Raw genomic sequence first — 18,007 nt, forward strand, 5'->3', positions numbered from 1 at the left:
GTAAGTATATTTACTGAAGTTAAGGGGGGTTTGAGAAATGGTTGTATAGATGAATCGGTGGCGTCGTTGAATGATTATTCCGTATAATTCACGGATCGGTGGTAAAAATCTCACTTTGGTCTTCCTGTTCTTCTTTCAGTTTGGAGTAACTAAATCTATTAATGTAAAATTCATCTAAAATAAGCTAATTAACACAAATCAAATTATCATTTTCAAGAAAAATACACCTGTTCTTGTTTCTAATAAAATATCGCTCACAAAATTACCGTACCATTGCAATATGAACCCAACAGAACAGAACTGATCTGGAGCTAAGTTAAGATATTTGTCACGAGAAATAACAAGGCTTTTAAGCAGCCAGACGTACTGGAAGTACCGTCACTGCCGAATGCTGGCTGGGTACACAACGGTACGTCGTAAAAGAAGAGAAAATATGGCGCTTGGATGGCTTCGTAAATTCTGTTATTGATCGACTCGTTATCAGAGTATTAGATGACAGTTCCAGTACTGAAACGTATTTCTCGGACTTGAGTGTGGAAAGAATTCAGATATTACCAGATGACTGACTATAAATCGTACGTTCAGTGGCTTCAGTATCGAACATTACGATGAAATCCCTGAAATACTATTTTGCGTCACATATATCGCACGCAGAAAAATTGCCTTGTGATAAGAATTTTCATCACTCTTGTTTTTAATTACAGTACTATGTTAGCTAAGAACGACAGCATGTTACATTTTAAACGTCCCCTATGAAAAATTAAGAATGACAGCGCTGAAAAACTATTACGTTATTTGATTTTCAAACAGCTGAGCAAAACGCAACGTACTCAAACAGTTTTCTCTTTACTTATTCTGATCATCACCAAACTGACACACAATACTTTTAGCGCAACGCAGTCTGACTTTCAATAATCCCTACAAAAGAATGGCCCTGAGTAACAATAACCTATCCTTTCATAAATCACTTACCTTACAAAAATCTTCGTTACTCGAGCTACGGCAATACAGCGAGCCCCAATACTGCCATCTAAATAAAAGATTCTAACTAATGAAGGCACTAACTGCTGATAGGCATAGTTAGCAAATGAAAGATTCTGATAGAGAACAAACAATGTATTTACCTTAACAATGTTCAAAAGTTATCATATATCTATCAATTCATGACATCCGTCTTTACAAATTTCCTTTTTCTGGCGGACACACGTCCAGATCGTCCGCTTATAGTAACCTCTCAAAACTCTGGCATCTCTCTCTCTACATCCACCACTGCTGGTGGCACACCTACAACTACCCAACGCTACGTGCTGTTCACATCCAACAGCCCAACACTACATAAGCAAATATTCCACCAATGAGTCCAACCAGCCACAGACTGCACACAGCGCACTCAGCGAATTTCATACAGAGCACTACGTGGCGTTACCAACATAAAAACCTAAACAGCCTACTTACACGCTTTCCGTTCCGTCCGAAAAGAAGTGTGAGGTATTGGAGTTTTGCCGAATATTATTTCAATCTCTTTAAAATTAAATTACATTCGAAGTTATATTATTTCTCTGAGCAAATACTCACACCACTGGTTAGTTGAACCAGCTGGTTGGACGCCGCTATCCAAGTTACGGCAAACCCGTTGTCCCCTATCGTCGGTCAGTCGTTATGCTCGTAACGCAGGCCATAAAACATATCCTTTATACTATACTTGATTGTACTCAAGACAGCTTGGCTTCTTCTCTAGGTTAAACGAAATCCACTGAGATTCCAGCAAACTCGAAAGAATACACGGTGTAATGTTTACATCACGTTTATTGTAATGATGAAGACAGTATAGTTCGTTCACCATTTGGTATCCGAGCTGACACAAAGAGATCGTCTGTAGAAAATTATTCCGAGTCTTTCCACAGCGTAGCGAGCACAGCTTTTTTGTTCTAACATCAGCTCAGCTGACGCTGGCCGTTAGGGCAAGATGTGTACGATCAATTAAGCACACTCTCTGTGAATCTAAATAAATTCAATTAAATTTTATTCGATCTTTTTCATATTCCGCATACAAATTTATGATAATAATACAACTATACTGTAAAAACATCACTTCAGTATCTTCAGTACTTTTCGAGATACGATCTTTCCACCTAAAACCCATAATAACTTTTTTGGCGTTCCGAAACTGAGCAGCCGGCCCTTGTCACCGAGCGGTTCTAGGCGCTTCAGTCCGGAACCACGCTGCTGCTGCGGTCGCAGGTTCGAATCCTGCCTCGGGCGTGCATGTGTGTGATGTCCTTAGGTTAGTTAGATTTAAATAGTTCTAAGTCTAAGGGACTGATGACCACAGATGTTAAGTCCTATAGTGCTCAGAGCCATTTGAGCCATTTGAAACTGAGCTAGGGATCTATTGTTTCAGTTGAAAGTATAACTAAAAGGATTCAGTTTATAGAAGTTAATTTTGTAGACTTCTCTTTGCTTACATTTCAGTAGTTTCTGATGCAATAGTAACCATTTTAAAATTAATATTTAATTATCATTTCTTGTGTGAGTGTTGTGGAGAGATAGTGAACGAAGGACATACGTAAAGTGTGGATGCTTTATTTTATGAAAAAAACTATATAAAACGTATCACTCAGAAAATACTTGCGCTGTCATGAATCACGTACGTCAGGCATGCCCAGTGCGCAGCTGTTGTATAAAAGCTGCGGAAGCAATTTTAGGTGTTAAATCAATTAGTATTTCATTTCTGTGGAAAATCAGTCTTTGTTTTATTAAAATTATATTTGCTTTAGCAACTACAAAATTTCTTTTATAAACTGCTATTTTTATGCTATTGGATAACTAGGGAATTACGGCGAGATTAGGATTACTCGAGCTTTTCTGACTGTTTGCCTAAATCACCTATCAATAGAGATTACGTATTTTTCACACTTTGTGAGGCACTTTGTGCTACAGTTCAGCATCTCTACAAGTCTCTCTAGAACAGGCTAACTGTGCAGATTCTTGTGGAACCGCGCCACACATACTTTCGTTAAGATAAAGAACGTCTTGCATTCTGTCGGTCCTTTTATCGTATGAGGCATATCCGGAAAGTAAGGCCTGATTAGGTGCGAAATTCAAACCATATGAAAATCCGATGGAACATTGCACAGTTGTGTTGGGCAGTGTCTTTAGTGACCCTATCGATGCTTGAAACAACAGTGTCTCCCGCCGAGTATGTGGATCTGGTGAGATTTTTCGCCTGAAGCTATGCAGCCCACATAACACAAATGTCATGTGTTCCTTTCTTCGAGACAACTCTCGGACGCATCCTGCAGGGGCAGTCGTGTGTCTAGGGCCTCCCATAGGGTACCATTCGCCGGGTGTAAGTCTTTCGATTTGACGCCACTTCGGCGACTTGCGCGTCGATGGTGATGAAATGATGATGATTACGACAACACAACACCCAGTCCCTGAGCGGAGAAAATCTCCGGCCCAGCCGGGAATCGAACCCGGGCCCTTAGGATTCTGTCACGCTGACCACTCAGCTACCGGGGGCGGACAGCAGGGGCAGTGAAGACGCTCCTACAGCGTTTCCGATGGGAATTGTTTGATCACCCACAATACAGCCCTCACTCAATTGGCCCCCTTCATTGTTCATCTCTGCTGAATGAACCGCTGGCTACGAAGATAACATTTTGGCACAATCAACGAAAGGCGGACCAGCATAGAGAATTGGTGGAAGGCATAGGCGGCTGCTTTCTGTGACAAGGGTACTGGAAAGTTTGTAAAACGCCACGACAAATGTCTAAGTCGAAGCCGCGACTATTTATAGAGGTAGCTGGAAGGTGTGGCTAACAGTTGCAAATAAAAAAATTTTGATTTTCGTTGCAGTTTTCATTTCGCGACCGATCGGACCTTACTTTTCAAGCAGCCCTCGTATTTATGAAGCGACTTTAGTTTTGAGCATTACAGAGGATTCGTTTGGAAGTTATTAGCGAGTGAACTTCCGTGTTGTACGTAAATATCTCTGTGTAGCCTTTCGTGAACATCTCGGAACATATTGGCGAATACTTCTTTTTAAGTAGGCCGCTGGACGACTTGATGTAATGACTCGCGAAAGAACGCGAAAATTATTCGGGTCGGACTGGTAAACTTCTGGATGCTTTCGTGTGAACCTATGAACTTATAACAGTAACCAACTTACACCAGTAATAGTTCGACAGTGAAAACTGGCTTGATAGCCATTTTACTACTTGTTTTGTGGGCAATAAAGTCTAATGAAGTCAACTTTAAAAATTTTCAAGCAAGTTTGTTTCAGTATCCCGAACGCACAAAAATTTGCGCACCTGAAGATGCTGCCTCCAATCTCAAGTTATCCGGCCTGTGCTTGGTAGGTATTTAGTTGAATTTTCTTTAACGTTGCATATGTCGGCTGTGCCCGTTCTTATCAAAGCAGAGTGAAGGAGCAGATAACAAGAGGCGTGTTGAGGAGGGTGGACTGTAATGCCTTTAGTGGGATTAGAAGTAATAACCTGCGCCACCGCATGTTGTCTCAACTGGGAGGCAGAGTATACTGACGGATATAGTACAAACTGAAGAACGTACGAAGGAGAGAAAACAGAACTGATCAGAAGAGAAGAAGGCGTTGGAGACCTTCTCGCAGCTGCGAGCATCGACTCGACTCCCCATTAGTCAAATTACTCTACCGGTGTAATTACCGAGGCAGTTTGCTGTGGATGATTGGTTTCTCCTGTTGGACAAATATTTGCAGTGTTCATAAACCTTGCAACTACCGGTCGTTTTTCTTTTACCTCGAATGACAATGCAGTCCATTCATAGCTTCCAACCAGGGTCGGAGTTTGTTCTGTTGTGTTTCAAAAAAAGAAAGAGCCGGTGTCCAAAAGAAAGTTAGAGACAGACGTCCCGTCTACATCGTGCTCGTTAAAGACAGTACATTACCTCAGATGGACAATAAGGGGCAAGGAAATTAAGGGCAGCTTTGCAGAAGGCTGCTTCGCTTCGTGAGAACATTTCGAGTACTGCGTTTTTTGAAAAACATCGCATCCAGGGGCAATATGGTGAAATTAGATTCGTAGAAGTATCAAAAATATTTAAGTGTAAAAGTAGAATTCGAAATGTAAAATTTGGTGTTAGAGAGGTACAAAGCGATTTCAAAAAGTAAGTTACGTGTTATTATGGCAGGTACTTATCTCGTTGTGGTTGGAAACCCCTCTTCACGTTTATTTCCCATGTTTTCTAGTCAAATTTTGGTTTTTAAACACCGCTCCTGCAAAAAACAATGTACATTTACTTATTCTTCATAATTACTGCCTGTTATCTGCAAAGATAAAATAAACCATACAAATCACATTTCCTTAGACAGTAAAAAATGTATGTATTAACTGTTTATTTCTGATACTTATTTTTTGTAATACTGCATCCACTTCTACTACAAAACTACAATAAAATCCTTAACCAGTTACCCAATTACTAATACTATCATAGGCCCTACAGAATCTGTTCTCTGATTGTTTATTTATTTTGGTACATTTAATTTGAAGATGGCTGTTTCTGCTACTGCATCCGCCCTTATACTACCGCTGTCAACAGCGATTATCCGTTGGATTCCTTGGGCATCGAGCAGTACGTCAGCATCGTTTCCGATACGGCAAGCAATTCCACCCATTGCTGTAACTTGAAAAATGATAACAAAACGAGCGGCTGCATTTGAATCCACTTCGTTTATTCTTTTTAACACATGCTACCAGTTTCGACACCAAACGGTGTCATCTTCAGGCACCAAGCGTAACCTGTCATCCGCAACAATTTTCATGTGCAATGAACAGAATCTTACGTAAGCGACCAAAATTGTCTGGATTCCGAACCTTCTGTGGTAATAACCATGCTGGACTTATTACTGCAATGGAAGGTACGGAATCCACTTCTTCAACGTGGCTGACATGATTAAATTGTAAATCGAAATCATCAACTTCATTTCATAATAAATCTTTAGTTGCTTAGGTTTATTCGGTTTCATTTTCAGGCGTGTATGTACCTGCAGAATATCAATAAGAGAATATTGTTAAAATAAGATTGAACATGTACACTGAAGAGCCAAAGAAACTGGTACACCTGCCTAATATCGTGTAGGGCCCCAGCGAACACGCAGAAGTGCCGCAACATAACGTGGCATGGATTCTCCTAATTTCTGAATTAGTGCTGGAGGGAACTGACCCCCTGAATCCTGAAGGGCCGTCCCTAAATCCGTAAGAGTACGAGCGGGTGCCGATCTCCTCTGAACAGCACGTTGCAAGGCATCCCAGATACGCTAACTAACGTTCATGTCTGGCGAGTTTGGTGGCAAGCAGAAGTGCAATAATGTTCATGTCTGGGGAGTTTGGTGGCAAGCAGAAGTGTTTAAATTCAGAAGAGTGTTCCTGGAGCCACTCTGTAGCAATTCTGGACGTGTGGGTGTCGCATTGTTCTGCTGCTATTTCCCAAGTCCGTCGGAATGCACAATGGACTTGAATGGATGCAGGTTATCAGACAGGATGCTTACGTACTTGCCACCTCTCAGAGTCGTATCTAGACGTATCAGGGGTCCCATATCATTCCAACTGCACACACCCTGAACCATTACAGAGCCTCCACCAGCTTCAACAGTCCCCTGCTGACATGCAGGGCCCATGGATTCATGAGGTTGTCTCCATACCCGTAGCCGTCCATCCACTAAATACAATTTGAAACGGGACTCGTCCGACCAGGCAAAATGTTTCCAGTCATCAACAGTCCAACGTCGATGTTGACAGACCCAGGCGAGACGTAAAGCTTTGTGTCATGCTGTCATCAAGGGTCGCAAATTCATATCGATGATGTTTCGTTGAATGGTTCGCACGCTGACACTTGTTGATGGCCCAGCATTAAAATCTGCAGCAACTTGGGGAAGGGTTGGACTTCTCTCACGTAGAATGATTCTCTTCAGTCGTCGTTGGTCCCGTTGTTGCAGGATCTTTTTCCGGCAGCAACGATGTCGTAGGTCTGATTTTTTACAGGATTCCTGATATTCACGGTGTACTCGTGAATTGGTCGTACGGGAAAATCCCCACTTCATCGCTATCTCAAAATGCTGTGTTCCATCGCTCGTGCGCTGACTATAATACCACGTTCAAATTCACTTAAATCTTGATAACCTGCCATTGTAGTAGCAGTAACCCATCTAACAACTACGCCAGACACTTGTTGTATTACACTGTGTGACCAAAAGAATTCGGACACCCCCCAAAACATACGTTTTTCTTACTAGGTGCATTTCACTGCCACCTACTGCCAGGTACTCCATTCCAGCCATCTCAGTAGTCATTAGACATCGCGAGAGATCAGTATGGGGCACTCCGCGGGACTCACGAACTTTGAACGTGGTGAAGCGATCGGGTGTCACTTGAGTCATACGTCTGTACGCGAGATTTGCACACTCCTAAACATCCCTAGGTCCACTGTTTCCGATGTGACAGTGAAGAGGAAACGTGAAGGGTCTCGTACAGCACAAAAGCGTAAAGGCCAACCTCGTTTTGTGACTGACAAAGACCGCCGACAGTTGAAGGGGGTCGTAATGTGTAATAGGCAGACATCTATGCAGACCATCACACAGGAATTCCAAACTGCATCAGGATCTACTGCAAGTGCTATGACAGTTAGGCGTGAGGTCAGAAAACTTGGATTTTATGGACGAGCGGCTGCTCATATGCCACACATCACGCGGGTAAATGCCAAACGACGCCTCGCTTGGTGTAAGGATCGTAAACATTGCACGATTGAACAGTGGAAAAACGTTGTGTGGAGTGACGAATCACGGTACACAATGTGGCGATCCGATGGCAGGGAGTTGGCATGGCGAATGCCTGATGAACGTCTTCTGCCAGATTGTGTGAAGCCAACAGTATAATTCGGAGGCGGTGGTGTTATGGTGTGGTCACGTTTTGCGTGGAGGTGGCTTGCACCCCTTGTTGTTATGCGTGGCACTATCACAGGACAGGCCTGTATTGATGTTTTAAGCACCTTCTTGCTTCCCACTGTTGAAGAGCAATTCGGGGATGGCTATTGCATCTTTCAGCACGATCGAGCACCTGTTCATAATGCACGGCCTGTGGCGGAGTGGTTACACGACAATAACATCCCTGTAATGCACTGCCAGCCGTCGTGGCCGAGCGGTTCTAGGCAGGCGCTCCAGTCTGGAACCGCGCGACCGCTACGGTCGCAGGTACTGATCCTGCCTCAGGTTTGGATGTGTGTGATGTCATTAGGTAAGTTAGGTTTAAGTAGATCTAAGTTCTAGGGGACTGATGACCTCAGATGCTAAGTCCCATAGTGCTCAGAGGCATTTGATTTTTTTGTTTTTTTGGTTTGTTTTTTTGTTTTTTGTAATGGACTGGCCTGCACATGGTCTTTACCTAAATCCTATAAAACACCTTTGGGATGTTTTGGAACGCCGACTTCGTGCCAGGCCTCACCGATCGACGTAGATACCTCTCCTCAGTGCAGCACTCCCCGAAGAATGGGCTGCCATTCCCCTAGAAACCTACCAGCACCTGATTGAGCATACGCCTGCGAGAGTGGAAGCTGTCATCAAGTCTAACGGTGGGCCAACACCATAATGAATTCCCTCATTACCGATGGAGGGCGCCACGAACTTGTTAATCATTTTCAGTCAGGTCTCCGCATACTTTTGATCACATAGTGTATATAGGCGTTGTCGACCGCTGTGGCTTATTCTGGCTGTTTACGTATCTCTGTTTTTGAATACGCAGGCGTATACCAGTTTCTTTGGCGCTACAGTACATATGCTTGAAGCTGTCATCTTTTTCGCATTGAATAACATGTGTTCTCGGAAAACACGTTGGGGATTTACCGACCTCTCTTCTCCTCTTACCTCGCTTCACTATTCCGCGTATCAGAAGGGCACTGGTTGTCGCTCCCCTGTACAGTACTTCGCGCTCGAACATTAAGTGACTATTACGAGGCGAATCGAGTGACAGAAATAGCGAGTGCATGCGAAAGTTCAAAAATGTACACTTTCAGAGCGTCATAACAGCGTACTATCAGAATTACGGCGCAAACATACACGTAGGGTCGGTTTCTGGGGCTGATATCTTGTAAGTTGATGAGGTTACCTTGTTGATAACACTGACGGCAGTGAATAGAATCACATTAGATAGATGGGATCAGATACTAATGCTAAGCTTTGCAGATGGCACAGCTTTTCTTGCAGAATATAAGGAACTCTTAGACCAGTACACATAGCATAGAATATGAATTAATTATGAACAAAGTTACCATAACATGAAAATAAATTAAAAGAGAATATCAAATTGCTCAATATCAAAATTGGGAAAGATATAGAAATAGTGAAGTAATTCTCATAGCTGGGAAGTAAGACTGCACTGGTAATCACAAGCAACGAAAAATCAAAGGTAGTCTCACGAGGGTAATATATCTTTCTTCAGTAAAAGTGCTGTTACTGACAGGGACTAAAGACGAAGTACTCGAAAGTGTATGTCTGGAGGTGAGCATTGTACGCAAGTGAAATGTGGATCATAGAAAAAACGGAAAGACAAAAACTGCAAGCTTTTGAAACGTGATTATATAAAAAGATGTTAAAATTATGCATACTGATCAAGTATGAGAAGATTAAGCACTAGGAAAAATAGATAACGGACGAGGTTTTTGGTAAACCCTTATCAAAAGACGGTACATTTCAGTTTGAAGTCTGCATCGGATAAAATAATTAATAACTAAGAACAGGAATGAGAGACAGGAGGAAATTTTTTCCACCAGATAAAGATTAGAATACACAACACACACTATCGACGATTGCGGAGATAGTCTGTAATGAAGAAAAAAATGTAGGATATTACTGCAGGAAATTGTACATTGTGTAAAACCAGGTGAAACACAAACTCTCAAAACAAAATAAAGACACGGTGTTACATAGAATAGAGTGTTGAGACAAATACCAGAACCTGTAGCGCAGGTGGATTTGATGGAGTGCAGAAATAGACAAAAATTAAAACTTCAGTCTACGCAATCGAACTGTGTGATGGCTGATAATTACAAAAGCATTTAAATAAATATATTGAAAAAAAGTTCATTTAATTTCACTCGAAACTTCGTGTACTGTGAATCACAGGTATAAATTTGCAGTTTCTAAATTTATTGTTTCAGTCCTCAATGAGCCAATGAAAGAATGGCGAACAAAAAAGGACCTCGATGGTCTCTCCTCTCAGCCGTTTACGCTTTTCCTGTTAATACGGTCAGACGAGCAAGATGGTGGTTGCGGTTGCCCTCCTATATAACTCTATTTCAGATATTGTGTCTTCCGTTTCCTCCTTTCAATATTTATTAGGTTTTTCGTGTTTCGGTTACTAGAGGTTTTGTAATGGATTTTTTTTTATTTTGCTAACATTTTAGGTTCACTGTTTTTTAAAGCGGGACGTAGAGCTTCTGTTCCACAGATGACATAGGGTGGAATACAACCTTAGTTCGTCTAAGTTTTATGTGCGTAATGTCTGGTCAGCAATACCCTGCTGCATTTTCGTTTTGTGTGAGATCTTATTATAAAATATTGTCCCCATCGTTGCAGTCTATGCCAGGAGATGAAATTATATTACTCTATTCCTAAACCGGTAGTAAACAATAAAATATTAGTAGTCCAACAACTGTTGCGATTTCTTCGTTTTGTGAAAGTGAAGAGAGCTATTTGTGAATTCTTTAAGCCCGAAAGATTTCCTTCCAGGTGAAACTATCATATGTATGTTGTTACGTGTGCTATTGTCTTGTGATGACAAGGTAGTAGCCCACGTAACAAACTGTCGTTTGCTTTTGTATGAAGAACACAATGACCTCCTAGACACTGGTACCACCTGACATGAAAATTACTGAGCAGCTGTTGCCTGGATTAGAAAGTAACAGACTCTTCACTCTCTTCGCGGTAGTTGCCGAGTAGTGCAAATCAGCAAGAACGGAACAAAAATATTCTTATTCAGTTCAGGAGTAATGTTAGTTACCATTAGGGTCAGGTAGAGACAATAGACGTTGCAATAGATTATTAGAAATGTCTGGTATCTTAGTTTCATACTTTATCCACACCGTGTATCTTCAGCTAAAATAGATAGATGAGACATTTTGTCATTCAAATGGATACATTGATTCAACAACAGGGTTCCTATGTCGTAATAAGCTGCTTTCCGTGACATTATCGGATATTTAGTCACAAAAATAACTGTGCCATAGTTTAAAGTTCACAACAACCCCATGGAATCTCATACATGTGAGGAATTTTAAAAACCATCAATATTACATACACCGTATTTCAACAAAATTAAATTCAGTAGTTGCATAACCGTACGATAGGGTAAGCCAAGTTCCTCCATCTAATCCACTTTCCCAGTGGCGCAATTCTACACAGCCGGACGGGCAGCTTTTCACAGCTACTAAATAACACATGGGAGCCTACGTAAGTGTTAGGTGACACGTGTCCACTACGCATACACCAGACCTACTACTTTCAAATGTACATTCACAAGCAACATCTAAACTTGAAAAAAAGTTGGGCAAGACGTAATATATCAACAAATTTAAAAGTTTGCGATATCTCTCACGTGGTATTAAACACAGTCACAGTTAACAGTTTCCTTAGACCATCGCAGCGTATGTAAACTACTTCTCTTCACCACCTTTACAGAAAAAGGCCATTTACTTTCATTTACATTCTTTCATGATTTTACTTTTTAGTCAATTTAATTTGAAAGTGCGTTTCCAACTCAACTGGATGTGTGCACAGATTTACCACAGTATGCAGAACATGTCTACCGTAGAATAACCGTTGGGAAAATTTTTCTTTCGTTTTCTAAACACTGCATTCCGTCTGACAGTGTCGATCACAAAGACTTCCTTGGGGAAACACAGAAACCGAAGTCTACAATAATGGACAGGCCTTACGGTGGGCGCACTGAGGTGCTTCTGGAGAAGGAGATCAGCAAATTATCAGTTTCACGACGTGTTCAGTTCTGTTAACGCCGACTCATAAACAGGAAGTATGGTGTCTGTGCTGAAAAAGGGTACTTTCTGTTTTTCACAGGTACATCATGTTGTGTACATACAATAAGGATAGCTGGGCTGCAGAGTGGTGCAGAACTGTCGTCGTAGGAAAGCTGCATGGGAGCAGCAGGGATTAGCAGAGAATTTAACACAACAAACAGAAGATCTACTTAACTCGGATTTCTCCAAGCATACGAAAACTCATTGCAAATGGCACAGCAACAAATAGAGTCCAGCTAACTCGCTGTCAACAAGGATGAAGCACGTACAAATGGTTCAAATGGCTCTGAGCATTATGGGACTTAACATCTGAGGTCATCAGTCCCCTAGAACTTAGAACTACTTAAACCTAACTAACCTAATGACATCACACATATCCATACCCGAGGCAGGATTCGAACCTGAGTGCTATGGGACTTAACATCTGAGGTCATCAGTCCGCTAGAACTTAGAACTACTTAAACCTAACTAACCTAAGGACATCACCCATGTCCATCCCCGAGGCAGGATTCGAACCTGCGACCGTAGCGGTCGCGCGGTTAAAGACTGAAGCGCCTAGAACCGCTCGGCCACCCTGGTCGGCAAGCACGTGCAAAGGTGTCGTAGTGTAGTGGCTCCAAGCACGAGTGGCTTCTAGCGAAAACTTCCAGTTCTATTGCTCTGACGGCCATAGGGTGGTATCGATACGTGATACCACACATCATTCAAATACGAATGGAACAGAAGCGAAACATGGACGATAAATAGTTCCCCCAAGAATAGAAGCTTTTGAAACATGCTGTTACGAAAGAACGCCGAAGTTTAGATAGATACATCGAGTAACTAATGAAGGGGTAAAGAATGGAATTGGGAAGAAAAAGAATTATGGCACAGTTTGAATAAAAAAAACTTGGTAAGATGCATCATAAGACAGCAAGCAATAGTCAAATACGTATGAAGTGTGGCGGATAAAAATTGGATACTGCTGTCTCCACAATGTGAGTATAGCGTGTATGGTATGTGCGATAGTGAGATATGAGTGAACAGTGAGGCATTACATTATTTAATAAATTATTTGTAAAAGAAGTATTGTATACCAGGAGTAAATCTAATGATTATCTTTAACTAGAATGTCCGTAGCTCGTGGTCTAGTGGCTAGCGTTGCTGCCTCCGGATCACGGGCTCCCGGGTTCGAATCCAGGCGGGGTTGGGGATTTTCTCTGCCCGGGGTCTGGGTGATCGTATTCTCCTCATCTTATCATCAACATCATCATCATCATCATCATCATTCGTGACGGTGGCAAGATTGGATTGTGAACAAATTGGACTGTCTTAAATTTGGGACGCTGTACGTACGCTGATGACCGCGCAGTTGCGCGCCCCACGAACCAAACATCTTCATCATCTTACTAGAAGTCTGTAAATTTATGTGTATACGAATTAGCTTATTTTAAATTGGTCTTAACTCTTAACTCCTTTGACGTGTCCTATATTCTTATAAAAAGATATCTATGGATGAAGAAGCTACTACTACGACTACTACTACTACTACTACTACTACTGCTACTATTACTACAGCAAACGGGCTGAAACTGATACAGCTTGCAGCAATTATTCAGAGATGAAGAAGCTTCCAGAAGACAGACTAGCTTGGAGAGTTGCATCACACGATGCCTTCAGATTGAGCACCACAAAAATTCACTGACGGAAAAAGAAGTTGCAACACCAGGAATGACTTGTGCGAGATAAACCAAAGTTGTCAGAGGTGTTTCTACGTCTGGGAAATGATGTCTATTCAAATTTCGCACCAGTCGCGTAAGAATGGCGCTAGTAGTCTATGAGGATGAAAATTAGGTTTGCTTTAAACACATGCTGTAACTGTCGTGAGCGTTAGTTGCTTTTGAGATTGGACGTAATGAGTTGATGTTAGTCTAGAATACCTCTAAGGTGAATAAGACGCCATTTTCAACGCCTCACAGAGCTTGAACGAGATCGTGTAATAGGGCTACGAGAAGCGGGATGTTCCTTCTGCGATACTGCAGAAAGACTTGGCAGGAATGTAGCCACTGTACGTGACTGCTGTCAGCGGTGGTCACGAGAATGTACGGCCACAAGAAGGCCGGGCTCCAGGCCGCCACGTGGAACTACCAACAGGGAAGACCATCGTGCTCGGCGAATGGCCATGGCGCTTCCTAACAGCATCTGTAGCTACAATTTGAGCAGCAGTTGAAACCCCAATGATCTGTTACAAATCGGTTACTTCTAGGACAGCTCTGATCCAGACACGCTGACTCTCAACCATCGCCATTTGCGACTTCAGTGGTATCAAGCGAGAGTACATTAGAGGGCAGGGTGGAGGTCTCTTGTGTTTTCTCACGAAATCCGGTTCTGTCTCGCTTTCAGTGATGGCCATATGTTAGCTAGGAGGCCAGTTGTGGGCCTGCAACAAACCTGTCAGTCCACGTGCTAGACACACTGGACCCAGACCTAGGATCACGGTCTACGGTGCGATTTCCTAAGACAACAGGTTATCCCATACACTCTGCCTGAAAATCTGTACGTCAGCCTGGTGATTCGACCTGTTGCGCTGCCATTCATGAACAGTATTCCAGTGGGTATTTTCCAATAGCATAATTCTCGCTCTCATATCACTGTTGTAACCCAATTTGCTATAGAGAGTGTCGATATGTTACCTTGGCCTGCTCGATCACTAAATGTGTCTCCAATCGACTCTTTATGGGGCACCATCAGACGACAACTCCAGCGTCATCCACAACCAACATTAACTGTCTCTGTATTGAGCCAACCAAGTGCAACAGGCTTGGAACTCCATCCCACAAACTGATATCCGGCACCTGTACAATAAAATGCATGCAAGTTTGCGTACTTGCTTTCAGTATTCTGGTAGTTACACCGGTTCTTACTGTACCAGCATTTCTCATTTGCAATGCCTTATCTCGCTCGAACATTTACCTGTGACCTTGCAATGTTAATTATTTAAAATGTTATCTAGTTAAATCTAATCAAATGGTTCAAATGGCTCTAAGCACTATGAAACTTAACAGCTGAGGTCATCAGTCCACTAAACTTACAACTTCTTAAACGTAACGACATCACACACATCCATGCCCGAGGCAGGCTTCGAACCTGCGACCGTAACAGCAGCGTGGTTCCGGACTGAAGCGCCTAGAACCACTCGGCCACCGCGGTCGGCTGAAGACAAGTAATCCTACTAAATGATAAACGCTGTTCCTGCTTATATATTTATTGTAGATTAAAAAAACCTTTATATTACAAAGTTCACATTTCCTAAGTAAAACTACTAATCACTTTCCCAACTCTGCCCCTTATTATGACTGCGCGAAAAGACTGACATCATTTACGTACCAAACACTAGATGACACTGCTTTCAAAAATGATCTACAGTGGTATGGAGCCTCAGTGGAAATAAACTAACGTGATCACAGCTGTTTATCTTTTATAGCCCTAATAAACCGAAGCAATTTGCGATATCACCGTATGTACTGCGTCCGGTGCGTCGAAGCGATAGTTCTCGTACTCGTCTACGGCAATGGAAGAACTCCCGCCACAAATAAACTCTTTCAAACACTAGGACATCAGAAGGCGGTCTTCTGACTAATATTAATACTGTCTCCTCCTGTCTGTGTTCTACAGACGAGAAACGCGAACTCCCAGCCACAAGGACGGAGTTCAGACAACAACTCAGCGTAAGTATAGGCAGAGGAAGTTCTCTCGATTACTGAACACTGCGTACTCAACGACAACTTCCAACCCGGAGGCGAAGTCCAGAATCCTATGGGTTCGCAACAGTACAATGCCTAACTGTTCTAACTATAAACGTTTTACCGTCAGTGTAACAGCAACAACGACGACGATGAGTGGGAGTAGAGAGAATCACAATGTCTAGGCTATGCACTCATTTTCATTCAGAGCAGAGTGTAGACTTCGTGAGTTTTAAAACCAGAATCCCAGAATGTTATTGCATCTCTTCATTTCAGCTAATGTATGCTGTCCTGAAAATGTAATTAATTTTTCACCAACAGTGACTTGCTATGCTAAAAATTTGTGCTGTAGAATGTAGTCCACCACTGAAGTATCTCTTGTTTTAAGAGTAAGTGACAGGACTTACGCCATTTCGACAGCCAGACAAATGAAACCTACCGTATAAGATTTTTCTAGAGAACGGAGTGGTGCCTATCGCCAGGTACGAGTTGTCTCCGTGCCTTTCCTTATTCGACGCAACTGAGCCCGAGTAAACACGGCGGCCTTCTCTTCGTGATACGGCGGGATACTTACGAGCGAACCATCGCGTCCGCATCTGCTGTACACAGCCGAATCGCCGTAGCATGCGTCGGCTTCGGCGAGGCCATGATTAGAATCACCGGTGTTTACGACTGTTTCACAAGTGCGTGCAATATATATTGCGTGATCGGACAGGCGGCGCGGACACCTGCGGGAGGTCAGGCCGCCCACTAGAGGGCGTGACCGGTCTCGCCGGCCCACGGACTAATGTGTGATTACAGAAAACAACTGCCGCGCGTATATCACCGGACCCTCGACGTCCTTAATTTAATTATGTGTTTCAAACAGTGCAAAGAAGACACAAATTAGTGTCGTATTGTTTATTACGCACACTGCTGTGCCACAAACGTAAATTAGGCGCCTTGTGACATTTCCGGTCAAATTAGCATTTTATCATTATTTTTAAGTTCACAGTGTCATCATTTTAATGCATGTTACGAGGGTGAGTCAAATGAAAACCTTAAATTTGTAATAACAAATCGAAATTTCGCGCCATTATTCTATAATTTGGTAAGCGTGCTACAAACAGCGTGCATAATGGCCTGTAGGTGGCAGCATAGTGCAGGTGCACACATACAGTCGCAGTATCAGTATAAAGATGGCCGCCCCAATTGCGACTTGCACCAGGGAAGAACAGCGTTCTGTTATTCGGTTTTTGCGTAGTGAAGGTGTGAAACCTATTGAAATTCATCGACGAATGAAGATTCAGTACGGTGATGCATGTTTGTCACAGCAGAAAGTCTACGAATGGAGTAGGAAGTTCGAAAATGGTGTGACTTCAGTGGAAGATGCTCCTCGTCCAGGTCAGGCACAACGAGTTGTGACTCCACAGAACATTGCAGCACTTGAAGCCATAGTGAAGGAAAACCGCCGAGTGACACTGAATGTCACTGCAGCATGTTTACAGATTAGTCATGGGTCAGCACACCACATTGTGCATGATAAGCTCCAGTTTCACAAAATGTCTGCAAGATGGGTGCCACAGCAGCTGACTCCTGAAATGAGAGAACGACGTGTTGATGCTTGTGAAGAACTTCTTTGGTGCTTTGAACGAGAAGGTGATGGCTTCCTTGAAAGAATCATTACTAGGGACGAAACCAGGGTTCACTTCCACCAACCGAAAACGAAGTAGCGAGCAAGGAATGGCGCCATTCCTCATCACCAAAACCAAAGAAGTTTCGAACAGAACCATCTGCAGGGAAGGTTATGCTGACCCTCTTTTGGGACGAAAAAGGCGTCATTTTGGAGCATTACATGCCTAGAGGGACCACTGTCACCAGTTCATCATACACAGATCTCCTAAAAAATCATCTACGGCCCGCAATCAAATTAAAGCGACGTGGATTGCTGTCAGCAGATGTCCTTTTGCAACATGACGATGCGAGGCCCCACACTGCCTGAACAACAGTTTAAACAATCAGAGACCTGCATTTTGAGTGTCTTCCTCATCCACCATACTCACCAGACCTTGACCCAAGTGATTTCCATATGTCTGGGCCACTCAAAGACGCAATGGGAGGAAAGAAGTTCCGTTCTGATGAAGAGGTACGCCACATGGTGCATGAGTGGTTGCGAGAACTACCAAAAGAATTTTTTTCTAAAGGAATTTATGCACTTTGTAAGCGGTGGAGGACTTGCATTGAGA

Source organism: Schistocerca piceifrons, chromosome 1, assembly GCF_021461385.2.
Source record: "Schistocerca piceifrons isolate TAMUIC-IGC-003096 chromosome 1, iqSchPice1.1, whole genome shotgun sequence".
NCBI classification, from domain to species: domain Eukaryota; kingdom Metazoa; phylum Arthropoda; class Insecta; order Orthoptera; family Acrididae; genus Schistocerca; species Schistocerca piceifrons.